Consider the following 14701-nt stretch of genomic DNA (forward strand, 5'->3'; position numbering starts at 1 on the left):
TAACACAGAACATGCTGCTTTTATGTGCTGCACAGTAATAAAACAACAATATTTATAATTACATTCTTCCTCTCTGTTCTGCTAATTACTAGTCTAAACCAAATACCTGTAAATGAACTCTTCCACTTAAAGCAAGACTGAGGTTTTAGCAACTGTTTAATACTGTAGAAAAAACCCCCACCTCACACATAATAACAACCTTAAAAATAGTTTACTACTTGAGAAAACTGGACCTTTGTTGAATTTTTGTTGTATATTAAACTATAACATCATACTTTCTCTTTATAAAACCTGTAAAATCATAACATGACATAAACATTCTCTTCCTAAACAACTTATTTGTGTCTTTCTCCAGCTGCTTTTTACTAATGTACCCCTCATGTGAATCAGTGCCTTGGATTAGGGCCAAATTACACTGTTTCTTTAAGCTTGTGGTGTAGGCTAGGTAGAATTTTTCTTTGATTAGTTAGTATGTTGTTCTTTTTTTCTGTTTTTCTGTTCTTTGAAATCCCATCAGTGTACTGCCTCCTGGCATGAACACAGCTGGCCTTTGAGTGCCAGACTGGTAAAAGACCACTAAAGAAGAGAAATTGGATTATCTGATGCGACACTTCATGCAGTCCAGCACTCTGGCTTCTTGTCTAATTTTTAATTTTAAAAAGCTAACTGAAAATTCAATTATATGTCCTGACATGCTGACAGTCAGTTTCATAGCCAATTGTTCCTCCCTGCCCAAGAACAGATCTGGTTTTAACATGATCTTGCTTTTGATGCATTATGACCATTAATCTCTCATTGCCAAGTTGCTGCATGTTCCACCCTATGTTGAGGAACCCTACTGCAACTCATGGGGCAGTCAGCTTGGAGCTGTTGCTGAGAGGAAGAGATCTGGCAGAAAGACACAAGACTGTCTGGCTTGTGTCAAAGCTTTATTACAAACTCACCTGTTCATCCTGTGCTCACACAGGAAAGAAGTCAGAGAATTGTGGTCAATGGGACAGAGTCTAGTTGGTGGTCTGTATCTAGTGGAGTCCCTCAGGGGTTGTACTGGGACCATATTCATCAGTGACCTGGATGAGGGAACAGAGTGCACTGTTTGCTGATGACACAAAAGTGGGAGGAGTGGCTGATACCTCAGAAGGCTGTGCTGCCATTCAGTGAGACCTGGACAGGCTGGAGAGTTGGGTGGGGAGAAATGTAATGAAATACAACAAGGGCAAGTGTAAAGTCTTATATCTGGGAAAGAAGAACCCCAGGTACCAGTATAGACTGGGGATTGAGCTGTTGGAGAGCGGCATAGGTGAAAGGGACCTGGGTGTGGTGGTGGATGGAAGGATGACCATGAGCCAGCAATGTGCCCTTGTGGCCAAGAAGGCCAATCCTGGGGTGCCATTTGACCCCATTTGCTGCTTAACCCCATTAGAAGGGGCTTGGTCAGTAGGTTGAGAGAGGTTCTCCTCTCCTCATTCACCCCTGGGCAGCACAGGAAAGCAATGGTTTTTACTTGTCAATGTAAAGTATGATCCTGGCAGGGAGATGAACCACTGAGTTGCATAGTGGCAATGTAACTGTAGTTGATTATTATTTTAGATTATACTGGATACCATGAAGTAGTGTGTCCTGTGACACCAAAGGAATCCGTAATTTAGCATCAACAGCTGATAAAGTATAGCATATGGGCGTGATGACATCGATACCTTCACTTGAGAATGATACCTGGTCACCCTGGATTGATAAGGAACAAGCATCACTGCTTTGAAATCCTAAAGTTTCCCAGAATGTCAGGATGTAAGGGACCTCAAGTATCATCTGGTCCAACCCTTCTAGTATTATTGTTTATATGAGATGTCTAAGCACCCAGTCAAGCTTGTTTCTAGTCATGCTGTTTTCACTGGGTGGTTGGTTTTTTTTTCCTGGAGGTAGATTTGTCTAAAGAACATCACTTAGTCAACGGAGTAGTACTCCTGACTGTGTATTGCTTAAGTGATTTACCTTCTCTTTACTACCTTGGACTTCTGGAGAGCAAGCATTGGCGTTAGGGGCCTGGTCAACAAAGTGTCCCTTGGGAGGCACTCCTGAAGGAAAAAGGAATCCAGGAAAGCTGGACTTTCCTCAATAAGGAAGTCTTCTTAAAGGCATAGGAGCTGTCTGTGCCCTGTATGCCAAAAGATCAGCTGGCAGGGAAGACCAGCCTGGCTGAACAGAGAGCTTTGCCTGGAGTTTGACATTTGGAAAATGGGGCAGGCAGCTCAGGAGGACTACAAGGATGCCTTGAGATTATGCAGAGAGAACATCAGAAAGCTCAGAGTCAGCAGCTACACAGCAACACTATCTATTTGTAGGTTTTCTTTCATTTTGTCAACTTAAATTAAATGTTAAATGTATGGTCCTGAAGCTTATGCTGCTCATGGATTCTGTTTTCCCTTTATTAAAAGTTGAAGTAATTTCAGCTATAATCCCCAGGACAATAGTAACAAGTCCTCTTTTTGTCTAGCATGTCTGTGGGCAGCCTGAAAACCTGAATGTATTGCCAGTAAGTAAATACGCACACACAAAATATGTTGGGAATGTATGTGGGAGTAGATTGATGCTATGAAACTGATTCTCTGTAAAGAGACACCTCTGAAGATGAATGAAAGAAACTTGTGTGGAGAGAAGCGCCTTGAAGTTTTGGTGCTGTAATTAAAATACAGATGCCTCTAATTTGCATTTTGAAATAAGTTCTGTTCGTTCCTTAAGTCATGGCATGGTTTAATATTTAAATAAAATTTTGCCTTTTTGTTTTTCTTTTACTGCGCTGATGAAGTTAACTTGTTTGAGTGAAACTGTCTCTTGTCCAGCACGAGGCCCATGCCACACTTCTGTTCAGGAGACCAGGTCCCTGTGAGGTGATTAGTGATGTCTGGTTATTAACAACTTCTCTTGCACTTGGAGGAATGTTTCATGCTCATCAGAAACCAGGAGAGAGTTTAAATAAGTACCTTTTTAATGGGAAATATGGACTTAAAGAAAAGTTGTGTCATTAGGTTTGTTCAAGTGATTTATTTGCTGATTGATACTAGTTTAATTAGAAGATAAAATCTCGCTCTGTGAGATTCCTTTTTAAAAGAAATATCTAGATATGCAGGTGTACTACTGCAAGCAGTTTTTGTTCACACAGAACTGAATTGGATGACATAGTTGTGTTTCAGTGAACTAGGTTTTACCCTGAGGCACGTAGGTGCGGAAGAGAGGCACATGAAAGCACCTTAGTTTGCATGTGTGGTGCTTGGGTCAAGCTGCTGCAGCCTATTTGCCCTGGGAGGAGCTGTGTACAGAGCTGTGGGAAGGTCAGATTTGTCTATTGTTTTCCATAAGGCTTGAGCATCTTTTTTTTGGAGTCTCCAGGACTTTCTTCGGGTTGCTCCCTGAAAGCATTTGGCCTGAAGGCAGTATGGAAAGCCTTACAAGCCTGTGCCTTTCTCAGGGACCACTGCTTGTAGAGCTCCCAGGACTTGAATCCTTATCTCAGTAAACACCGGTAGCTCAAAATAAACGAGTACTACGTAGATAATTTTCTAGAAGAGAGGAAAGTTGTTGAATGGGCAAGGGAGTATGCTTCATCATTGGCTGGATGTTCATCCTGGAAACTAAACCTTTCATACTAGTACCTGCTCAGTTGTTATTATTTGAGAGCCTTATTTGTTGGTTGATGTCCTGCTCCGTGAGAGTGACAAATCATTACAGCTTGGGCTTGCGGGCAAGAATCCAGATCACCACTCCAATGGTATTTCACCATTTGTTTGTTATTGAATCATGTATTTCTTTGTCCCTGTCCACTATGACATGCAGATTTTGTGAGAAAACAGCACTGAAGATGAGCTTACTGTGTTTGCTAGCATGTGACCTGTTTGTATGCTGTGCTCTAAGGGATGAGTTCCCCTGGAGGCACAAATATCCCAAGGATTTCTTTGAGTTGTTCTGTTGCATGTGTTTAGTATTTCTTTAGCACTGTTTTAACTAAAACACGCACTTCCAGTTACTTATCTTCAATATTCCTTGTGGAATCTTTTGCTTGTAAACTTTAGAAAGGACTGAGGTTCTCCTGGCATACACTATGTTGGTGACTGTAGGTACAGATTCCTTGCAGCTTTTATATATTCACAGCACCTAAACTGTGACAACTGCTGTCAAGATGATGTAATGTGGTAAGACTAGAAGGGATACTTACGCCTAGAAGAACATCTGTAAAAAGAAATTTGCACAATCTGGGAAATGGTATGCTCAGTTTCTAAGGCATTGTATGTAGCAGTCTTGGTGTAGTAACTTTATTAGATTAATTCAAGGCACTTAAGCGATCTGCTCTGATGCACTCTTTAAAATAGTCCCTCAGTAATAAGAAATGGTTTGTTTTCATTAGCCTTGCTTGCTTTTGCTTACTAATGAAAGTTGATTAAGAAATCCTATGCATAGGTTTTATACTGCCTTATCCAAATCTTCAAAACCAACATTTCTTATTTGTCCTTGTGCAGGAGTGTTTTTATATGGATAAGTTGTTGTCCTGGTTTGGGCCAGGATAAAGGTAATTTTCTGTCTTGTACATTTGCTTTTAGCTAGGTCTCTTGTAAGTAGCTGCACTTGCTGAAATTAACAGCAAATTTCTCAGACAGTGTCTGCTTCTAGGACTGGTAACACTCGATGTTTATAGTTACTGCTAGAGACTGGTATGCAGAGCCAAGGACACTGCTCAGCTCTGAGGAACATTTTGCCCTCCAGAAGAAATTAAGAGGTCCCACCTGCAGCCCTCCTTTGGGGAGGAACGGACAAGATAGGTGCCAGAATTGACCAGAGTATTCCATCCCATACACGTCATACTCAGTGTAAATTTGAGGGATCACAAGGGTCAAGACAGCTTCCAGTTTCCAGCTTCCATCTTCCTGCCTTTCCTGCTTCCCTTTCTTCACCTGTTCCCTGTTTCCTTCGGCATCCTGGGAGGATTCCATCCATTCCTCTGCCTGTGGTGCTGATCCATGCCAGCCTGAATCTGTTTATTCCTGCCTCCAGTTCACAACTGCTGCCGACTCCAGGAGTCCAGCCTGGACTTTCCCAGGGCTGCCCTGCAGCCTTGGTGGTGACGTGAGAGTTATTGGGGGAAAAGGGGGGAAGGAACATGGTATCAATTTTCCTGTATATTTGTATATATTTAGTAATTTTTCCTATTTATCATTACTGTTTCATTAAAGTTGTGTAGTTTAGTTTCCAACCCATAAGTCTCTCTCCCTTATTCTCTCTCCTTTCTTTATCAGGGAGGAGAGGGGGATTAATAGAGAGCATCTGTTACTCGGTTTAATTGCCGGGCCAGTGTTAAACCGTGACAGTTTTGTTAACAATGGGGTTTAGTTTTTGTTCTCTTGCTTTTTGTTGTGAGCTGGTCATGTTCACCTTACCTCTGTTTCTCTTTGCATCTTAAACTACATAGTGATATGATGAGGCTTGTTGCTCTTCAGAGCTGCAATCCAGCAGGTCAGGACTGGCCCTGGGGAATCCAGGTTGATGTTAAACATTGGTTCTGTTAGATTCTTTTTCATGCACCACCAGGGTACAACACAATGATTGTGTTCATTTTCTCAATTGAAAATTATGAACATTTCCTAATGAAAACTGTTTGGGACACTGACTTCCTACTCCTTTATGCTTGCTTTTTAGTGTTGCAGCATAACAGCAACTGACTCAGAGGGTGATCATTTGCTGCAGATGTCAGCAGAAGTCACTGCTGTGATAAAATTGGGGAATTTTAAAAAGATACATATTATGCCTCTTGCAATAACTGTACCTGTACACCTGCTGTAATAAGCTTTTTGTTGCAAGAAAGCATAGGAGTGTAATATCATCCTAGGAGGATGTTCTTGGTGGTGTTTTCATACTTCTACTTGGAGATGAGCCTTGACAGTAAGGTGCATGAGTGCCCTGTGGACACATCTAGCCTAAACACTAAGTTATTCTGAGCACAGAAAGGAAGAGGGAACTGCTGCAAAACCTGGTTTTTAAAGTTGACTATTATAGTTTTCCCATATGGCGTGATGTATGATATGCACACCTTAAGAGTCCTACCTTAGTTCCAGTTATGTAGGCTGGAGAAAGTAACATGTAGTTTGAAATTATGTTGCAGAGTGTAGCTAAAAGTTGCATATGAGGTTCAGCTGCAAGCACAGGGCTGGAAGAATTTGTAAAGCAGGTAAAGAAGAAAATCTACAAACCAGGAATATCTTGCTGTAGTTGAGGGCGGTGGATGTGAAAGTGGCTGGGTGCCCATGATTCTTTGAGTTAAAGTGATTCTCAGCTGGACAGCTAAGTTTTGATTGATTTGAATATGCACAAATTATCCAAATTATCCTGGTGACTATGAGTAGAAGTTTACTGTATGTGGGAAGATCTTACACTTTTCAATCCACTTACAAATGTGTTGGGGTTTGACCCTGTCTCAGAGCACTCCCAATGTTTGTGCTTTAGGGCAGTCCGTGTAAGTAGCTTTACTCATTAGTGAAAAGTCTTGGACAAACTGTCTCTATGGAAACAGTAAAGACTTAAGGCACTTCTAAGGTTTTTTGATAAATTCTGAATGTGTCTTGTCAGTTTCTTTCTGGAGACTCATGATACAAAAGAATATTTATTTGGTGAGCTTTGGTTTGTTTTCTACCTTGGGGCCTTAAATTTTGCTGAAACCTGCTGTATGGAGTTCCAGTTCTTTCTTTATTGGCAGCAGTAATATTGGATGAATGAAGAAAATAATGATGAGGCAGTACTCAAAAAAATCAACAAAAGTTTAAAAGTAGTTTCTAAAAATCCTAAATATTCAAAAAACATTCCAGGCACTGAGGAGGTGAGATAGATTTCACCTGTGAGTTTAGGATAAGTTGAACTTACTTTCATGTAACCAAAAATGGGAAATGCATGTCCAGCCTGTTCTATTGCACAACATAACCAGTGAAGATAGGATGAGAAAATATTTCCTGAAATTTGTAGTGAATTCGGTACATTCACTTCTCCGTTGGTATTAGCCAACAGAAACTGCAGAAGTAGCAGATGCCTTCTGGGTTTAGTTACATTGTAAAAAGTGTTGTGTTTTCTTGCTTGCTTATACATTTGCCCTCTTTACTCACCAGAATGCAGTGATGCCTACTGAGAAGCCCTGTTCCAAAGACTCTGTGTGTATATACATACACCTAGAGGTAGATTGTCTCCTATACTTTATGAAGTCCACAAGCTGTGCAAACCCACCTCTGCTAGATAAAAACCACCTGCAATATAACTGACTTACTGAATGAATTTTTTTTTTTTCTGTTAAGGTGTCAGCAAGTCAGCAAGAACTCTTCAGCATACATGTTCAGGTCCTAACAGCCATGCAGTTAACCTCAGCGATAGGTTTAAAACAAATAACCTTCTGCAGTGAGTAGTGAGAAGGTGAGGCTCTGAGCTGATCAACTAAGTCAATTTGTCTCTTCGAGTGGTATAAAATGCTTTAAGTGCAAGAGGCTTAGTGGTGGACCCAAAGTTGTTCAGTGGTGGTAGTAACTACAGATTCATTTCTATATAAGTAAGGAAAGGGTACTCAACTAAGGTGTCCCTAGACCTCCAACTAAAGAGAAAAAGGAACACTTGTGCCCAGAGTAGTAGAATTACCTTTGGCACTTGGCCATGGGTATTCATGCTTGAGCACACCCAAATTGCCCTGTGCAAATGCAGATTTTATCCTCCCATTTATGTGATTGCTTGGTAATGCAGCTTGTTTGTCCCATTAGATGTTTTGGGAAAGAAAACAATGTTTTTCTTGCATAAGGAGACATTAAAACTTAGTTCCCTGCCAGCCAAAGGTCAAGTCTTTGAAGTGTCAAAGCTGTCTACTCAGGTTTGTTATCCAAGAAGTTAGGTGCAGTTTTGGCATAGAAAACTAGCTGGATAGCTACGAGCACCAAACCAGGCTTTTCTTAGCCCTAATTGTGTATCACATTGAGCTGGATAAACTGTTTCCAGTTACCATCCTGTTCCTACTGACCTTTCCCTACTGTAACTAATGAATGACTCAATATTGATGATGTGTATGAAAGACAACTGAGGCTGAGGGATTTCAATGTGCCTTAAAAATTAGCACATAAAGCTGCAAATGTGAATTGGTTTACAGTCTGAAACTCAACTTTAGAAGGGTATCTGGTAGCATAACCACTGCAGAAAGAACAGTAGCACAGAGCCACTGACAAGGAAGGCAGTCTGACTACAAAGAGAGTCCTCATTGCTAAGAATTGATAGCAAGACTTCAAATATAGAGTTCCTCAAGGATGCAAGCAGCTTTGCAACTCAGTTTTTGAAAGCACCTATACTGTGGGCACAAGGCTGTGAGCTTTCTGCCATGTGCCAGCAAGGGGGTCTGCAAGTATCCAGTGCTGCAGTTCCAGTCTGCCTGGCAGCTTGCTTCCTGTGTGTCTCTGGGCTGAGGAAGTACATTGTGCCACCCTCCTTTCTCTCTGGTGGCTGGAAATAATCCCTGGGGTTACTTCTCTCTTACAGTAACAGAACAGTAGTTACTTATAATTTAAACAAGAGGCCTTGTGAATTAATATGGCTGTTGTTCAAATAAAGGCACAGAGACTTGGAGATGAGTTGGTTTTATATAATGTTGATTACTGTAATGCACGAAGTGAGGCTTCTGTATGTACAGGCACCTCAACAGAGCAGGTGTGCTCCTTGGAAGGCTTTCTAGCCCATTAAAATTTTTTTTTCTAGTATGTCATTCTGTCTGTTCTCCCTGTAAGCCTGCCTTTGGCAGCTAACCAACCTGCCAGCACAAGTATCCTGCTGTGCACATGTTTAATTCCATCCTCCTCCTCACCATCTAAAGTTTGTGCAAGTTGACTTTCCCTTCCTGAACAGCCATGTATCTGTATACCCTGTCTTTGAAAAAACAAAACAAAACAAAACCCAAACACTGGCATAATGTTGTGCAGATTCAGTGGTTTCTTCAAACTGGTGTGGTTGTTGGGCAAGTTACATTCTGGTGGGGTGCAGCATGCTGCTCCTGGTGCTGAGGACTTCTGTTGGCCTCATCTCTGAATTTGGCACAGGAATAGCTTTGCTCTGCCTCTTCTTTGTTTTATCTCTGTGGACTTCTTTTCCGGCAACAGAAGCAGAGATGCAGAGATCAGTGCTTGTGCTGAGTGGCTTGCTTAGTTCTCTTTTCTGGTTATCGCAGGACAAGCTGGGAAGGTGAAGAAAATTTCTTAGGTATTTTATTCATGCACTGATACTTGCAGGTCTCAACCCTTTTTGCAGCATTATTGAGAGACAGAGTTCAGAGATTTGGTTCAGTATGGATAGCCAGGCAGCTGAATTTTTTTTCTGTTAAAAGCAAAAGCTGCTCGTGTGCAGTGGTGTCCCATTATCACTGCTGCAAACTGTAGCATGTCATACATTACAGTTTGTAAATGTTCTTCAGACTTGACTAATGAAAAACTTCATAATCTGAGTAATTTGTTGGAAAACAGATTGCTTTCAAGAGGCTGTAACTAATTCTTATAGTACTAAGGATTTTTTAATACTGCTACATTGGATGGAGCTGGAACCAGCAAATGCAGAACTGCAAGAAATAATGGGTCATAGGAGGGAAATCAGTGGTAGTGTCTAGGTCTGCCCAAGATGCGCATTCATTAGATGCTGAGATTCTGGGTCATGAGAAAGACTTTTCCAGTTTCTGCATTATTTGTCAGCTTCATTCATTAGAGGATCACCGCATGCCTGGCACATGTAGCTGAAAATGGACAGGGTTTTGTTGTTAGTGTGTACAGCGTGTAGAACTCTGCTTGCGCTAGAAAGTAAAACGTTGAGCTGTTTTCACCTGTCAGTAGTAGTAATTTTTTCTTATGATCTCATTGTTGTATAATATTAGAAACTTCTTTTTGCCTCCTGATGGGGATCTGAAAGAAGAGATCAGTCTAAAGCCAGTAGTACTGTGGGATTTTGTGTGGTGGACTGAGATGGTGGGAGGGAGGATGGAGGTTACGCATCATTCATTGCCCTCTATGAGTATGGGGACATGAAGACTGCAGCCTCACGCTCATTCAGGTACCCAGGAGCAGACGACAGCCGTGTGGTTCAGAGAGGGAACAGCAGTTCTTCAAACCCAGTTACAGCTGCAGTTTCCAACACAAGCCCATTCTGATAGTTGCTTTGTGACTGCGCCTGACCTGCGCCTCTGAAGAAGGAACACAGCCCTTCCTGTACAGGTTCTACGGAGACCTCTGTCAGGTCCATGCAAGGTAAAATCCTTAGTCCTCCTTAAACTGATCATCGTGCTAAATTGCGGAGATACAGGCTGCTGAAAGCAGATGAGTCAAGCCCACTTAGTGCGTTTTGTTGACTAAAGAGGCATCGCAGGCAAAAACAGAAAAGGGGAGTGGGCGGCAAAAGTCCGCGCATCGTCAGTGGGAGTCTCTCGGTTAGTTGGTGCCCTGTCCGACATGTGCAGCAAGAGACAGCACAATTCAGTTGCTGCGGCTTGTCTAAGGCCTCTGGCAGAAGTACAGGGTAGAGCGGTGACTGCTCAGCCAGGGCGTGCATGGCTCATGTTGCGCGGCGCTCTTGAGCGCGCAGCGCCAGCACGGCCAAACAGCGGAGACGCGGCGGGAGCTGCGGTGCCTCTGGGATTGACAGAGATGTCTCGGAAAGGAGCTGCATTCCTCCTCGGAGCAACAGCAACGCCGCTGGCGCGCTCCAGAGCTGCCAATGAAATCTGAAACCGGGGGCTGCGTCTGAGGGCTGTCCCTGGGAGACAGAGGCCGTTCCAGCCTCTCGTACTGGCTATTTACACATCCATGCACACCGAGCTGCTCTCTCGAGCTTCTTGGGCTGCTCCTTGCGCGGCAGCTGGTGTTTCTCGAGGACGTAGGCTGGGGGCCCGATGGTGGTGGGAGCCTTGTGTGGGTGTGCACAGATCGTCTGGGAGGCCGAGAGAGGGCGGAGGGAAACTTCTCAGTGCAGTCAAGCTGAAACCAACTGTCACTGTTTCCTAATTTTGACTTGAGAAGCTACAGTGTTTATGGGTGAGAATATTGACCCTACTAGAGGAAGGTGGGAATACTGGTTCCAGACAGTTTTGGAGCTCTTGCTGGACTGGGTCAGCACTGCAGCTAAAACTAGGGTAGGTAGCACTGATGCGATTTTTATCTTGGTGACAAAACCGCGTGGGCTTTGCAGGACAAATAACTGCTGCAGTGGCAGCTGCGCTGTGTGTGTTCCTTGTCTGCCGGGGCGGGGGTGAGGGGAGAATTTGCGTGTGTGGAGGCATCTTGAGGAGGTGTTGTGTGCTGTTACCTCTTAACAGTGGTTAAACAGTGGTATACCAACAGTTTACTTACTGTTGGTTTCAGAGGTACAAGCAGGGTTATGTGTCATCTGGCTACTTGTTGGCTTAAGTACAAGTAAACTCCCTTTTTGCTTTGTGCAGTGTCCATATTCACGTTCACCTTTGGATTTGTGATGGCTGTCCTAAAATCTCCTTCCACACGCTTATCTGTAGCAGGCTTTCAGAGATAAGGTCCTCACTGAGACAAACTTTATATTAAGGACTTCTATTGTAATCACAAAAGAGTTTGGGAATCTTAAGCAGATTTTTAGAGCTACTGAGTGGATTTATTTTTAAAGGTGTAGCATTCTTCCCTTTCTTTCCTCCATTGGGCTTGCATGTAATATTTATCTTCCTTAGCAGTAACATTCATGTATGTTGTCAATTTGGGACTTTTCTTTCAGCAGAGTGGAGAGTAGTAAGGTTTGATGATATTAGAAACATTTTTGAGGCAAATCACTAAATAAACAGCATCGGTTTTTAGATACATATCCTTAAGCTGTATAGGTACAAATAAGAACCTAGGTTACTTTCCTGTGTGGCATCATGACTTCTTAACACCAAATTTGATTAATATTAATCTGAATTCTGTTTGTATTAAGTTGCTGGGAGAGAGTGGTAACTCTCATTAGCTCAGCAGCTATTAAGATGCCATTAGGTTAAGTTTTTTCTGTTGCAGAGTAGTTCTGCACTGAGAAAGTGACAAGAATTATTGTATGTTCAGGAGAAAAGGATTCTCTGTGGGGTCAGAATGAAGGGAGGGAGATTTATCAATACAAGGGTCAAAGCATCATGTAGCTAAAAATAATTTAAGTGGCACCTCATGCTCACATACATGCAAAGTTACAAGCAGAAGTAGACAGAAGGAAGGAATGAGAACCAGGTTCTTGTTTTCAGTCCCATGAAATGCAAAAGGCACCTTTTAGTACCTGATGCAATGACTTCTGTTAAAAGCAAATGTGTTTAGAACTTTGTGCATGGTGTCTAATTTGTCTGCCTCTTTTTTGATTATTGACCTATCTTTCAGCTGCTTTTTTCTTGTCTTGTTCTTTTCTTGACTTTCATTCTTTAATGAAATTAGATAGATTTCATTTGGAATAAATAGTATGCTTACACCCTGTCCCATCCCCCCCACCAAAAAAACCAAAATAAACCAAATCAAGATCCACAAATAACTAAAACCAAAACCCTCACAGTAGTTAAAAAACGTAAAGCCATGTGGAAAATTCACCTAACAGCATGGCTCAGTGGGGAAGGCACGACTTGTTTTTATTGTATGGCAGTGTGGTTCTGGGTGCAAGTGAGAGGGAGGCTGTGGGTTATTCCTCTCAGCCTCTCTTGTATTTGCAGGCTGGAGCATGAAGATCACTTTTATAAGTGTCCTACTAGCTAGGTTCAGTTTTCTGAAGATGGAGTTTAGAAAGCTAGAAATGAAGAACCCTTAAAGGAAATTGCCCACAAGTAATAAACTTCTTGGTAAGGTTGTGCCTCCAGTAGTAACTAGAATAGGAAACTCCTGCCAGCTCCATGTGCAGCTATAACACAGGCATCTCTCAGGACCTTTTCATCTCTTGCTTCTTGATTCAATATCCGATTTTTTGAAACATACCAGGTGGGAGAAAAAAAGGGAATTGAGATTCACAGTGGGTAGTTTGAAGTGATTTACATCTTATTACCTTCAGCTGTCTTTTCTGCAGGCTGTTAGGTGTTTATTGTGACCTGAATGCCTTTGGAAGTATGCTTTATTCCTGGAGCTTTGCTGGATTTATCTGTTTTGAACAAAGGGCATAGCTGACATGACATCTTTAAAAAAATAACGTTCTGGAACAGAATGTGACACTTCATCATATTGATGTGTCATTTGTACTATAAATGCTCTCATGGGTGAATGAACTGTATGTTAGCTTTTAGACAGGGAAAAAAAGAAAGGGTTGTCTTCTCTCGGCATTCTAAAACAAACAACAACAACAACACTGAAGGAGAGTATCTGGTGTAGGTTTTCTTCGTTTACTGTCTGGAACTTGTAAGTTGAGGGCTCCAGGTAAGACAAGTGCCTGATACTGTTGGACAATAAGGAAACACAACTTTTTATGATACTTGTTATTCCAATGCCAGTCTTGGGAATAACAGAAAACTTAAAAGACTTAAATTTCCAGCTTAGACGTTCTTCCTACATGTAAGAATGCAGAAGGTCTTTGCTCTGGGTAAGATTCGGTCAATGTTAGTTTTTATTATTATGCTAAAAGTGAGAATTTTCTTTTATAGTTGTTGCCTGTGTTTATTTAGAAAACCATGATTAGGTAGTGGGTTTTTTTAATTGGGAGAGGAAGGTGGCTCAGTTTTACAGCACTCAAAATATGACAATACCAGACATCTCAAAGGTGGATGTACTTTACTTTCAGCAACATAGTAGACATCAACAAGCCATGTTTGAGACAGATGAAGACTGCATCTGCAGAGATGTAATCAAATGATGCTGAAATCCCAGGATCAGGGAGGGCACACAGCCTTTGGGGTGAGGGAACTGTGGGAGCCAAGACAGGCTGCCTTGCCATGGCATTGTGTCTGAACTTCCAGCAGCAGATCGATGGTGGTAGGGAAGCAACTTGCTCTGCTCCCTGTGGTGCCCCAGTCTCAGTAGAACAGTCAGCAGCTGCTGCCTCCCAAGCCTCATGGTTTTGTTGCCCTCACTTTCAGTAGGTACCACCAGGATGTGCATGCAAGGCAGCTGCAGCCCCCAGTCTCCAAGTGACAGAGCTTGATGTGCAAAGCTGCACACTTCCTATTCTACACCATCTTGTACGTGTCCTCAGTCTTCTGCTTCACAGTTTTGCAAGTTACATTTGGGTGATCAAAGTGTGGATGGAGAGAACTGGAGTGAAGCTGTAAATTTATTTTGTATTTAATTGATTATGTATCCAAAATTAACCATAGGGGTCCTTGATTAGCTCCCATTATAAGCTAGGTAATTTGTTTTCAACAAATATGCTGTTTTGCTAACAGCAAGTCACTTGATAGACTCTCAGTGCTCTGCAATGCATTCACTTGGTGTAATTATTATCAGTCTCAAATTATAGAATTATATGCTTTAGTGCTTGTTTTATTTTACTGTGTTTAACTACCAGTTTTGTTAGCTCTGGTTCTTACTACCTCTTTGTATGCTTAATAGCCTTCTCTACCCAAATTTCTGCTCCCTCTAGAGCTACCATCTTGTTCTTCACCTATTCTTTGTAAAAGTGGAGAATAGAACTCCCTCATTCTGTTCTCCTTTTAACTTTTTAAAGTGGTTTCCAGTTTTCCAAAATGCTTCTAGATGTTTGAATTCTGGCA

The 14701-nt window shown here is 42.0% G+C and overlaps 1 protein-coding gene and 1 long non-coding RNA gene across 2 annotated transcripts in view; one reads left to right on the plus strand and one right to left on the minus strand.

The window, feature by feature from the left end:
- Window positions 1-8968: 8968 nt before the first annotated feature.
- LOC139800234 (uncharacterized) lies at window positions 8969-10399 on the minus strand. The gene is made up of 2 exons (XR_011727667.1): window positions 9866-10399; window positions 8969-9229 (listed from the first exon to the last, which is right to left on the minus strand). It is a non-coding gene; the product is annotated as an uncharacterized lncRNA (long non-coding RNA).
- Window positions 10400-10650: 251 nt separating this feature from the next.
- Window positions 10651-14701, plus strand: part of ARHGAP24 (Rho GTPase activating protein 24) — a 150457-nt gene continuing 146406 nt past the window's right edge. Inside the window, exon 1 of the mRNA XM_071753585.1 lies at window positions 10651-11167. The gene's annotated coding sequence lies outside the window, so the exon portion shown is untranslated. The remainder of the gene's footprint in view (window positions 11168-14701) is intronic.

This window comes from Heliangelus exortis, chromosome 10 (genome assembly GCF_036169615.1).
Source record: "Heliangelus exortis chromosome 10, bHelExo1.hap1, whole genome shotgun sequence".
In the NCBI taxonomy this organism is placed as follows: Eukaryota; Metazoa; Chordata; class Aves; order Apodiformes; family Trochilidae; genus Heliangelus; species Heliangelus exortis.